Source organism: Lynx rufus, unplaced genomic scaffold (assembly GCF_022079265.1).
Source record: "Lynx rufus isolate CCGP_SWC_20201006 ecotype Redwood Valley unplaced genomic scaffold, mLynRuf1.p SCAF_2, whole genome shotgun sequence".
Lineage (NCBI taxonomy): Eukaryota > Metazoa > Chordata > Mammalia > Carnivora > Felidae > Lynx > Lynx rufus.
This window is the reverse complement of record NW_025814834.1, coordinates 190,077,867-190,090,423: the sequence shown is the minus strand read 5'-3', so window position 1 is coordinate 190,090,423 and position 12,557 is coordinate 190,077,867. Positions and strand designations below refer to the sequence as shown.

The following is a 12,557-nucleotide window of genomic DNA, read 5'->3' as shown; positions in this document are numbered from 1 at the left end:
TGCCCTGTTGGCCCCGGGAATAAAAGGCTGAACAAGGGCCGGTCTTATTTTTAATTACGGGCTTTGCAGACAGAGCCCCGGCTCCTCATCCACCTCTCCCACTTGGTGGCTGTGTCACCTCGGGCAAGCAGCTTGACCTCTCTGAGCACTCTTCTTCATCTACGAATCCGGAACGAGAAGCACGCCTCTAGGTTGTGAGGAGTCGGGGAGACTGTGTGCATAAAGCACTTAATCCAGAGCCAGGCTCACGACCCCACCAGCCTCAGCTGGGGCAGCACCCGGCCTGCCAGGGGGCTGGGTGCTCTGCAAAGGGCCTGAGCGGTGCTGCACTGGCAGGTAGCCCCAAGGGCTGGGGTACTCGGTGCTGGGCGGGGATGTGGAACCGGTTCTGCCCAAGTGTCAGAACGGGTGGAGAGGGCAGAGAGTGAGGGGTAATGCGAAGGGCACAGCAGGAGCAGAGGCACAGAGCAGGGCAGAGGGGGCACTGGGAATGGAGGAGGTCAGACTTGTCCTCACAGGGTGGGGAGCTCTCTGATCCAAGGTGCCACTGCCGGTGGTCAGACTGGCCCGGGAAGCGACACGGGCATGCCACCCGGGATGCTTCTGTCGGCCTCTGACTGCAGGACTGGCTCGTTCAGCCAGACTTTTGCTCAGGCTGTGACTGCCTCCAGATGGACTCGGGGAAATCCCCCAGGGGGAGGGCATGGCTCTCGTGAACTGGTCTGGCTGGGACGCACAGTCAGAGCGAGGGCAGCTGCTGTGGCGAAGGTGTCACAAGGCACAGGCTGGGGTCACCGGGAGGGGAAGGAGAGGGTTTCTCCACCGGGTGTTTGCGCAGAGCGGAGCCTCATTTGCATAGAGGGCGGCTGCTGCTCCCGTACATCACCTGCCTCTCTGTGGCTGACCCACTCCGTCACGGCCCCTCACACGGACTGGAGTTTACCCGGGCTGCCGCAGCCACGTGGCCCCCACACGGCCATCCAGGAACAAGCAGAAATCAGGCCACTGGCCCCATCACCCTCAGGGCTCCTGCTCACTCACCCGAGCATCGGTGTCTCCATCTGCAAAATGGAGAGATAGCAACCATCCGCACCTCCCAGGAGGGTTGTGGGAATGAAATGAGATCCCGGAGGGGATGCGCTTTGCAGAAAACCCACAGAGGTGGTCTACCATTGGTAGCCCCTCTTCTTTCCTTGCTATTTCCTCTGTTACAGGGGACCGGCGCAGGTCTGCCCTGGGCCCATTTTATCCCTCACTCTGGCTCTGTGCCTGGAGGCAACTCACTCCGTTCTCTATACATTAGCTGACTCATCTGCAAAATGGGGAAGAAACTGAGTGGGCACTGGCCCTTGGGGGGAAAAAAGGCAGTGGGCAAAACTCATCCGCAAGGACCCTCATCCATGCCTTCCACATCCAGGTCCCAGGTGCTTCTCGGGACTCTGAAGTCCCTTCCCAAATTTGCTGTTAGAAAAGGACCTGAAATTAGTCATTTACCTTTTCATCTAAATGAGTCCCCAGTGACTTTGGAGCTGGAATACTGCCTGAGGAGGTCTAATCACTTCCCTCCCAACTGCCTACCCGTTTTACAGAAGGAGAAAGTGAGAAGAGAGGGAGAAGAAGGGTCCAGACCGAGGACATCAGCTCGTAAGTAGCAGGGCTGGGCTTGAGAACAGTGCTTCCTGAATGTTATGGTCATTGGGGTTTCACAGCTACTGTCTCATTCCTCTTATTACTTCCATTTAACTCTACGTTACCCAGCCCAGTATTCAATTTTGCACTGAAAGGTGAAAGGCTCCTTTAAGAGACCAGGAAAGAGAAGGTGTGTCCCTGCATATAACATGTAATCTTAGGTTCCATGAGTCTCCAGTCTCCCTCTCATCCATTACCTCTCACGAGCCTCATCAGCCAGGGGAGGGAGGCAGGGAGGCAGACAGGCCAAGATTACTGTGCCTGTTTTCCAGATGAGGACACTCAGGCCAAGAGAGGAAAAGTGACCAGGCCGAGGTCCTAGACCCAATCAGAGCTGAGCATTTTTTACAAATATTTATTTGAAAGAGAGAGAAAGAGAGAAGGAATTAGGGGCAGAGAGAGGGAGAGATAGAATCTCAAGCAGGTTCTGCCTTGTCAGTGCAGAGCCCAACTCGGGGCTCGGTCTCACAAATCCGTGGGACCATGACCTGAGCCAAAATCAAGAGCTGGACGTCTAACTGACTGAGCCACCCAGGGGCCCCAGAGCTGAGCATTTTTAACCTTAGGAAATGCAACTGCAGAGTAGGGGGCTTTACATCTGACCTCACTAGACCCCTCAAGAGACTAGAAAGGCTCTCTTCTACCCAGAAGTCTCCTCTGGGAGGAGGCCTGTCTAAGGCCTCAGAAGCTGACAAGACTCAACACAAGGAAGACTCATTGGGGGGGGGGGGTGGAATACAGGAGCCCAGGCCTGTGCCCCACCTCACTGTAACCTTGACCCAGCTGTTTTCCTCCTGGAGCCTTGGCCCTCTTCCCTGCGGAGGTGAGGAGTGGACGAGGTGACCCTTCAAACTGCTCTCCTCCTCAACCTGAATGTGCCAGACCTGCCTAGTCCAGCCCCCCTGGGTCCCCGGCGTCAGTGCTGCCTGCTCCCCCCTGTCGCATGCCCAGTACCTGGAGAGCCAGCTCCCCCATCAGCACTGACTCCTGGGGCAGATCTGGGAGGTGGGCATCACCGAGCCACCAGAGGGATACTCCAAATGCTGCAAACTAATGCACGGGGGACGCCAGGGGGTAATACATCCGGGCGCTTCTCTCATGCTCTCTGTGCGTTAATAATGCATGGGTAGCCGGCGCAGGGCCCATCACAGGCCTGAGGTCAGGTGGCATTAGGAGGGCTCTTAATGGTCCTGATTATCTGGGGGAAGCTCCCAAGCGGGATGTGGGCAGCATGGGCGGGAAGCCAGGATTCCGGGCACTTAGACTCCACAGGTGGGAGGTTGGGCAGGGGGGTGGTTAGGGGACAGCTTCCATAGACCAGAGCTCTGTTCAGGGGATCATATGGGGTGAGCTGAGGCTTCCTGCGGGGGGGCTGAGTGTGCCTGTGAGGAGGAACAAGGACCCTGCCACTGCAGACAGGTCACAACCAAAGCGGGGAGTCGTAGAAACTCAGGGCTGAGGGGAGCCCTATCTGAATCTCCCCCTCGCAGCCGCGCTGTCTGCCCAGTGGCCGTGAAGCCAGTGCCCGCACACCTCTAGGGCCAGGGCACTTACCACCTCCGTCTTTAAACAAGAACAACTGTGGAAAACAGATGCGGTTGTATAAAGTAACCCAGAGAGGGGCGCCTGGGTGGCTTGGTCAGTTAAGCGTCCGACTTCAGCTCAGGTCATGATCTCACGGTCTGTGAGTTCGAGCCCCGCGTCGGGCTCTGTGCTGACAGCTCAGAGCCTGGAGCCTGTTTCGGATTCTGTGTCTCCCTCTCTCTCTGCCCCTCCCCTGTTCATGCTCTGCCTCTCTCTGTCTCAAAAATAAATAAACGTTAGGGGTGCCTGGGTGGCTCAGTCGGTTGAGCGTCCGACTTCGGCTCAGGTCACGATCTCGCGGTCCGTGAGTTCAAGCCCCGTGTCAGGCTCTGGGCTGACAGCTCAGAGCCTGGAGCTCGTTTCAGATTCTGTGTCTCCCTCTCTCTCTGACCCTCCCCTGTTCATGCTCTGTCTCTCTCTGTCTCAAAAATGAATAAACGTTAAAAAAAAAAAATTAAATAAATAAATAAATAAATAAATAAATAAATTTTAAAGTAACCCAGAGAAGAACTGCCACTGAGCGTTGGGTGAGGAAACTGGATAAAAGAGCCCAGTAAGAGACGAGCGTCCTGGGTCCTAATACCGAGGGTCCTCTTTGTCCTCAAGAAGCTCCAGGCCACCCACCTGGCCAGCTTTCCGGTCTACCACAGTGGCAAAACCCCTCCCCGCCAAAGCCCTGAGCCCGCCAGGGCCCCATGAGCCCCTGTGAACCCGTGAGCTCAGCAATCGGGATGAGCGGTAGAGAAAATCAGCCCGCCACGGGGTGGGTGCTGATGGCAGCCAGACTCCAGAGGCCTGTCCGTGGTCCTCGTCTACAGGGATCCTCACCCTGGATGGCTCTCCCGCACTGAATGGAGCTGAACTGCGTCACTGATAGGACGTCGTGGAAATGAAGGTGAGTTCTGAGGCTCAGTCACAGAAAGACATGTTTCCACCTTGCTCTCCCTTGGACCACTCTGTAGCAGGGCAGCCAACGGCCACACCACAAGAGCACTGGAACAGCCTGTGGTGATGCCCATGTTGGGAGGAACCGAGGTCCCAGCCAACAGCCAACATCAGCATGCCAGGCACAGGAGGCGCCATCTCAGAAGTGGGGCCTGGAGCCGGGGGCACGGAAAAGCAGGGAAAGCAGCCTTGGGTGGGGTGGGTAAGGAAAGGCCACACCATGTGCCCAAGCACACACCCTCACCTCCTGACTGAGCCCTATCCCTCTGCAAGATGCCCACCATTTGCTCCCGCTGAGCCGCGCTGAACGATTCCCTCTCGCTGCTCTGCCCGCTCCCCGTCATGCAACGCGTGGGACAGGAAGCACCAGCCTCCAGGACTGGACCTCTGCTCGGGCCTGGGTGCCCACCCCTCCCCACAGAAATGCCACACACAGCAAGTTACACTGTCCAGGAGCCCCTGCGGGGTTAGGTGGGGCCTGGGGTGGGCAGGAGGGCACAGGGCATCAGGTTTCCAGCCTCCACAGAAGGCAAGAGCACCCCCAGCCTGCCTGATCCCCAGGGTCGCCACGACCCAGCCCGGCGCCTGGTGCAGAGCGGGTGCCCAATGCCGTGTTCACAGAATAAATGAACTGGCAGAAGCAGAAGCAAAGCTCCATCTTGCAAACACAAAGCAGTTCGGAGCATGCTGGGAAATCACACAGAGGAAACGTGGCAATGAATTTTCATGGGGGTCCCGGATAATCCAAGTCTTTTCTGTCATCGCCCCCAGGGACCGGTAGTGTCTTCCTGGCCGTACTGGGCGATGGGCCATACTGAGCCGTGCCGAGACCAGGGGTTGGCGGTGGGGGTGAGGATGAGAACACGAGCCGAGGGAGGGCCGAGGGCTGGAATGTCCTTGGATTCGGATACCCCGGGGTTGACAATGGCCAACGCCCAAGTGCCTTGGGAGCCAGGGTTCCCATCTGCTCTCTTCGTCTCTTGGCAAACACGGATTGTGCCAGGAACTGGGCACCCACGACCACTCGGCCTCAGCCCCTGTGCTGGGGACAGGTCTGTGCCCGGAGAGTCTGGGTGCCGGGGGACAGTGACTCGGGGGCACTAGCTATGTCTGCCCTACAGGGGGGGAGCCGGCATTGCCAGGGCAAGAAGCAGCAGAACAGCGCCCACAGAAGAGCAGAGGGGGGGCTTCACGGAGGACAGAGGTGGCAAAGTGTTGAGGCCGGCCTCCCTGGCTCCTCACTTTGTCCCTCTAATGTCCTCTCAACAGTCTACACCGGCCGCCAGGCTAGTGCCCCTGGTAGGCCACTCCTGACCCTGCTCTCCTCCAGCTGCCCCCCTCCATCTCGACCCCGGCCCCTCCCCACCACCTGCCGTAGAAATCTGGCTCTCAGTGGCTCAGAACTCGCACCATACCCCCCGCCCCAGCTCGCACTCCACCCCCAGCCCGTGTGCCTCCCTGCCTCGCAGCTGGCCGAGATGGGATCTTGCCACCTGCTCCCAGCTCTGCTCTTCATGTCCCGATCCTGCCGCAGCCACCGCATCACCCCTCGTTCCCCTTTCAGAAGGGAGGAGAGGCTGTGTCCCCCAGGCCCGCGGGGTCTTCCTGTGGCTCACACGTGCTGCCTGCAGCGGCGAGCGGACGGCGCCTTTGGCCGCAGAGACTGCGGCATCAGATCGAGGCCCCACCACGCGTGCTAGCCCCTCGGCCTTTCTCACTGCAAAACGAAGCAATGACGCCTCCCTCACGTAGGATTACTGAGCTGGCTGGCATGTGCAGGGCACAGCGTCTGGCCCAGAGGAGGCGAACGACAAACATTCATTTGCCAAACGCACGAAGAGCGGGTTCTTAGCAGATGTTGCCAGCGCGGGGCCCAGGCTGGTGGCGGACACAGCCGACGGCCACTAAGCCCTTTGATGACTGACCACCTGTTGCCACCAAAGGGTGCTCAGCAGAGGCGCTGTGGGCCATGTGTGAGACTCAGAAAGACTCCTCAGGCCGGCGGGGGGGAGGGCAGCCCGGGAATGAGGAGGCAGAAACTCAGGGACCAGGAGGAGGCAGCTGTAATGCTTCAAAGGAGAGGAGAGTGGGCCCGGCGGATGGTGGGCAGGTGGGGTGGGGAGCCTCACTAGAGACACTGAGGAGCAGAAGCAATGGCATCTGGTCCCCCTGGACTGGGAGGGGGATTGCGAGTGGGGAAAAGAATAGAGGAACAGAGCCCCTGACATGTGTGGGCTGATGCCACTGGCTGAGACGTAGAATGTAGAGGAAAAGCAAAATTAGGGCTGTGGGCAGTAAAAATGGGGAAATGATGCAACTGGGTTTTGGAGTGTTAAGTGGGTGCTGATAAGGCACTCGGGGCAAGTGATTGCGGGTTCAATATTTGTGACGCCAAACGCATCCTTTATCCAGTGCTAAGGAACTGCCCCACCAGCATGCTCCGGTAATGCTAGAAAACCGTTTGCAAGCACCATGACCTCTTCCAAGCATCTTATGTGCCCCAACGCACTTAAGCCTCCAACAATCCTTTGCAGAAAGTGCTATCGTCGTCTCCACCTCACAGATAGGAAACCTGAGGCCCAGAGAGGTGGCGCCATCTTGCCCAAGAAGCTATTGGCGAAGTGGAAACTGGAGTCCGTTGCAAATCATTTCTATTGAACAGCTACTTCATGGGAACTGCTTTCGGATTTACAGGTGCTTCGTGTCAGCCACACAGCGGCTGATGCGTAAACGCTCGCCATGATGGTGACGATGATGCCAACGATGATGATGGTGAGGAAGACGATTAGTCCATTTGGCCATGTGGAGAGGAAGGGGTGAGCGTCCCCTAACCGAGGAAGCTGACGACAGCGGTGTGGGAGTCGGTGGTGTCATGAGATGCTGAGCCCAGGTCCCACGGGCCAGCCTCATCTGGCTCACTGCTGCTCTAAATAGGAGCTTCCAGACCTACTCACACCCCGGGCCCCCAAAGAGCAACTGCTACCAGTCTGCCCTTCTCCTACCAGGGGCTGGCAGGCTGGGGCTCTCTTTCCAACCCCATAATTTGAGACCCAGGCGTTGCCAGAGGACTGAACCCATCTCTCCTCCTCCGACACTAGGCGAGCTCCGTGACAGGCGGATGGAGGAAGTCTGTGCGTTCCCCGCCACCCACCTGCTATCCAAATTCACCGCCAGACAAAGCCTTCTCTTTGTCTGGGCGCCTCCCTCCCTCCCTGCCATTCAAACGCTGAGAGATTTCATTTCCAGTAAGTGGAGGCTAGAGAGAAAGCAGCAAGCAGGAGGGAGGGGAACACATAGAAGGGTGGGAGCGGGGAGAAGGCAACAGCACTGAATCAGGGCCAAGACTTAGCCCCATTGTCCAAGTGACAACTCATTAAAACAATGATTTGCAGGCTGTGCGGGGGAGACGCCTGTCTCTGAAGAGCCACCTTTCCCGTTCAATGAGGCAGCATCTGCAGCCAGTGCCCGCCCGGGGTGTCTGGGAGCCCCTGGTTTTTACAACAGCTCTCGTTGCTCCCACGTAAGGGGCAATCTGATGGCTCCCAAATTCTGATGCTTGCTTAGAAGCAAGCAGTGCCCAGGCTTAATGTCTCCACAGCAGCCGCTTCGGGGAAGCAGACAAGAGTCTGCTCTCCATCCCCGGCTGGGAACCCCCCAAGGTGTCCCCAGAGCCTCTCCCTCCTGCACAACCAGGTTGCATTTCCTGTGGATGAGATTACAGGCCAAGCTCCTGTGGCAAACAGCAAAGGCTCAGAAACCCCTGGAAGGGGCGGATGGGCCAAGCAAGGGGGGGGTGTCCTGGGGATGGTGAGGCTCTCTGGCTTCAGGAAGAGGGAGATGGGCCCACGGCTCACCCAACTTTTTCTCCACCGGAGAAACAGGGCTACCCAGGGGACACCATGTAATCTAAAGAGCGGCCTTGAGAAAATGCATCTCCCTGGGCCCCGGCTTTCTCAGCTATGAAAGGGGAAGGCTGAACTGCCTGCCACCCTTTCGTGCCCCAGACACACCTTGAGCATCTACTATGGGCAGCAGAGGCAGCACTAGGAATTTTTGGCTTCCTTCAGCAAACATTCATTGACTCTGAGACCTTGTGCTAGATGCCTGGCGCGTAAGCCACAAAGAGGGCCACGCATGTGTCCTTAGCAACTTGGAGTCTTGAAGAAGAAACAAACAGAAAGTGATGGCCCTGTGCAGGATTAGGGTGTCCTATGGGCCTATCGGAAAAGTGAGGCCTTGAAGGAAGTGTTGGAGGACCGGACGAATTCTGACTCTTTCAACGCGATGCTCTAGAGAGAGGCTGGTGTGGTGGCTGAGGCCCTCTGTCCCCAGAGCTGACTCCTCCAGGCTCCGACCACATAGTGAGGTCTTCTCCGCCCTTTCTTTTACCTACTGGGAAATGTGGCTGCTGATTCCCACCCACCAGCAGTGGGGGAGGCCCACCTCGGAACACAGACTCCGGGGTTTGAAGCCTGGCTGAACCACTTAGAAGCCAGGTGGCCTCACGCAAGCTGCTTACCATGTCTCAGCCTGGTCTCCTCATCTGCAAAGCAGGGTGAACACCAGCTTTGTCTGGAGTATTGAGGTACTGCCTGTGCAGGGTGCGGGGGGTTAGTATGGGGCCTTGGCCTACAGTCCTGCCATTTCCACTCCCTGCAAGACCCACTATAGCCCCATTTTTCTGGGGTGATCCTGTACTTTTCATTTCTCAGATGAGACCCCAAATTCTGCCACGAAGGGTCCCCCAACTCTCCAATCCTGGCACCCCTGTGTCCCCAAAAGGCCTGTGACCTAGCTTGTGTTGGACTCAGCGTCCCAGGCGGCAACAGGCCCACTGTGTCATCTGTTGTCTCACTAGCCTCTGAGCACCTTACAAATATCTTCTTTACAGCAACTCACTTGCTTTAGCATCTCTGGTCTACGGATGAAGAAACAGAGGCTCGGGGGACATAGATGGCTTGCCAAGGTCACACGGTCGATTAAACAGGTGGGGTGCAGAACTCAGCCCAGCATTTCTGTGTAACAACTGCGTTTTAATAAGGGCTGTTCTCGCCTTAACCTGAAGCCTTGGTAACCATGAGGGCCTCAGGCTGGAAACAATAGGGGGAAGGGAGAGATTTTTGGAAAAGGAGCTTCTTATGGGAAAACGACTTGAAGATTTTTGAGGCTCTCCGGTCCTAATATACAGCAGGCATCATTCACCTGTCCTGCAGTGTCCCTCATGGCTGGGATCTTTCCTACCCCTGCCCTCTTCTGTGTCACCATAATCCTGTGCAGAAGGACCCAGATCCATGCCATGTTTATAAAGGACCAGAAAGCTCAGGCACGTGATTTGCCCGAGGCCACAGCTGGTAACGCAGACGCTCAAATTTAGCACTGGCCAGCTCTTGGGACAGCAGGGTCCCCTTCTACCCTGCTCTGGTTCTGGCCTGAGTCATCTGCTGCCAATGGGATGGATGACCAGTTTGGAGCAGGTCTGCCCCAGGCCTTTGCCCCAGGAAAGATGGGGCCGGGAAGGGTAGGCCCTGCAGGCAGGTGTGGGGCAGGAGAAGGGCCTTCCAACACTGTTACCGTGTCCAGGGGACATATCAATGCACGGCGTCACCTCGCAGACCCCGACCAAGCATCAGGTACGTAGCAATCCTCGCCCTCAGGAATCACTAACACCCCAGGCTCTCAGCCCAGCTGGGGACCTTGGCATTGTACCAGGGGTACACGGCACAGCTTCTCAGGGCGTCAAGTCTACTTGGAGACTTGGGGAGAAAAAAAAAAACATTAAAAAAATTGTTTTAAACAAACATTGATAAAATCATGGAGAATATTAAATGTCATGAGAATGTTTAAAAAGAAACATGAAACTCCCAAGAAATTCACTTAACCCTCTCTGTGGAAAGCCTTGAGAAATAGTGAGCGAGCCCTATCCTCTCACAGAACAGAGAGAGAAAGTGGAGCCGGAGACATCAGGTGACTGGCTCAGGGTCACACAGCCGGTCAGCTCCCGGCACTTGGATTAGGACCTAGAAGGGAGGCACCAAAAAGCCCAGGTTGAGACCAGCGGCGTTGTGGTCAGAGGGTCCTGGGTTCCAGTGAAGGCTCTGCTACCCACGCACTGTCCTTCCCGGGCTGGTCAAGTCACTTCCCTGTGCCTCAGTTTCCTCACCAATAAAATGGGGCAACAGTCTTGGCAGAATGTGAGCTAATTCTATAAGGGTTCACAGGCGCATCACCCTGCCCTCTCTGTCCCGACGCACAGCCAGCCTCCCTGCCCCCTCTGTCCCCAGGCACAGCGTAAAGAGACCTGTGAGCAGAAAACTCCCACGTCAGCACTCACACTCCCGAGAGGGTGGATTCCGGCATCTTCTCCGTTTGTAGCAGACCATGGAGCCATTAAACCACAACATTTCACACAGTTCCCCAAATACACTGTCCATATGATGATATTGTGCTTGGAATAATCTCACAGCCACCGGAAGCCCAAATTCCCTCAGCTGCCCACTGCTTCCTACAGAGGAAACAGGGACGTCTACAAACAGAGCCTGAAGAGATGCCCTGTGGGGCAATATCCAAGGAGCCCTCCCTGCCCCTGCCCCTGCCCAGCCACAGCCGGCTGGGGCTTTCCGGGCAGCCTGGAGAAGGATTTCGACATCTGGAGCTGGAGATCACGTGCACAGAGCAGCCGGTGGCAACCGGGGAGCTCCAGGAAACCAGGCAGTTTCAGAGAAGCACTTGGAGCCAGGGGAGCACTTTGGCAGGAGCCAAGTGAGGTCAGAGAGGCTCTGTTGTCCCAGGGCGGTGGCGGCCCAGAGAGGGAGGCCCAGTCCCCATAGGCCACTCGGAGGCAACCGCATGACAGTGTCATCCTAGTGACCTCCCACTGAGCGCCGGGCACAGGGAACTCTTCGGATGGGAACACGGAGGCCCGGGAGAGTGAGTCGTGTGCCCTCGGTAGACGCCCAGCTCACGAGAGAGTTGGGGTTCCCCTCACCCCCATCTGCCTCTCTTGGAAGGAAGTCTGGGCTCCTTTACACCTTCTCCCCACCCTGCGCAATTGCACCCAAATCCACCTGATAGTTGCAAAGCCCTTCTTAGCCACAGATGCCCAACACTATCTTGTATGCTCACCGATGACCCTGGAGAGGCAGACAGGCTGATCACACTCACTTCACACAGGAGGAGAACTGAGCAGGTTCCCAGAGACCATGGGACTCGCTTAAGGCCAAGGTCAAGTCCAGGCTGTCTAGTCCCCAGGTTGCTTCAGAAGAGGAAGCACTGGCAATGACACAGGGGCAGCGACAACGCATTCTCACACGAACGCAGCTCGAATGTCTCTGGAGTGTTCTCAAAGCCACTCCAGCCTCCAGTCATCGACAGCCTTTTCCCCCCCAAACCACGGTGTAGGCGGGAAGGTACCTATCCTCATTTTAGAGATGACAAAAGGGGACCTGGGAGTTAACATAACTTGCCTAGGGTCATACGGCTGAGAAGTGGCGGGCCCATGATGCAAACCCGGGTCCTCCACATCCCCCAGGTTCTGTCCATCAAAGCACCCGGCTGGCCCGGAGACGGGCTGAAGACATGGGCACCGGGATGGGGTAGCCCCACGGCCCCGAGCCTCTGCCTCCGAGGCCATCCAGAAAGAGGTGACTGCGAGAGCTGCAGGGGTGGGCAGCCAGGGAGCAGAGGAACGCACTTGATGGGGCCGACCTCGGGGAAGGCAGCAAGGTTGTGGAATCACACTGCCCACTTCTCTCTCTCCAGTCCTGGCAGGGCCAGTCCACGACGGCGTGTTTGGGTGCAAAGCGTCATGGAGAAGAGGGAGGAAATGAATATGTACACAGAGCCTGGCTCTGAGCGAAGTGTTCTTTTTATTCGTTTGTTGGTTCTGCAACATCACACAGGCCTTGGCTGGAGGCGCTCACATTTCCTCCTTCATTGATTCCTACAACCAGCGCGTGGGAAGCCCACACTCCATGCCGGACCCCACACGGAGGCTGAGGAGGCAGAGAGCAGGAGGAACTGGGACCTGAGCACTGCACGAAGAGACTGCAGTCCTGGGTGCCAGCCCTGGCTGTGCCATTCGTCCCCAGTCCTGTGACCAGGTAAACCTCGTGGCCTTATGAGGCCCTGGTCTCCGCATCCCTGAGGCTTCTTGGTGTCCAGGAAGCAGCCCCTCTCAGATGCCCCTTGTCATGACTGTGGCGTGACTGGGAGTGGCACCCTTGCTGAGGCAGTCAGGCAGCAGAAAGGAGTGGGAGCGGATGGCTAAGGCTCAGTCCCCCTGCACCTGCCTGGCCAGAGGCTGACGGTCTTCTCTGCTCTCATCAGACTCAACCAGGGAG

At 57.2% G+C, this 12,557-nt stretch overlaps 1 long non-coding RNA gene across 1 annotated transcript; it reads left to right on the top strand.

Annotated features, from left to right (window-relative positions):
* The first annotated feature begins 1,416 nt into the window (after positions 1 to 1,416).
* Positions 1,417 to 4,564, top strand: LOC124516201 (uncharacterized). Its single transcript, XR_006962992.1, has 3 exons — positions 1,417 to 1,644; positions 4,092 to 4,168; positions 4,492 to 4,564. It is a non-coding gene; the product is annotated as an uncharacterized LOC124516201 (long non-coding RNA).
* The last annotated feature ends 7,993 nt before the right edge of the window (positions 4,565 to 12,557 follow it).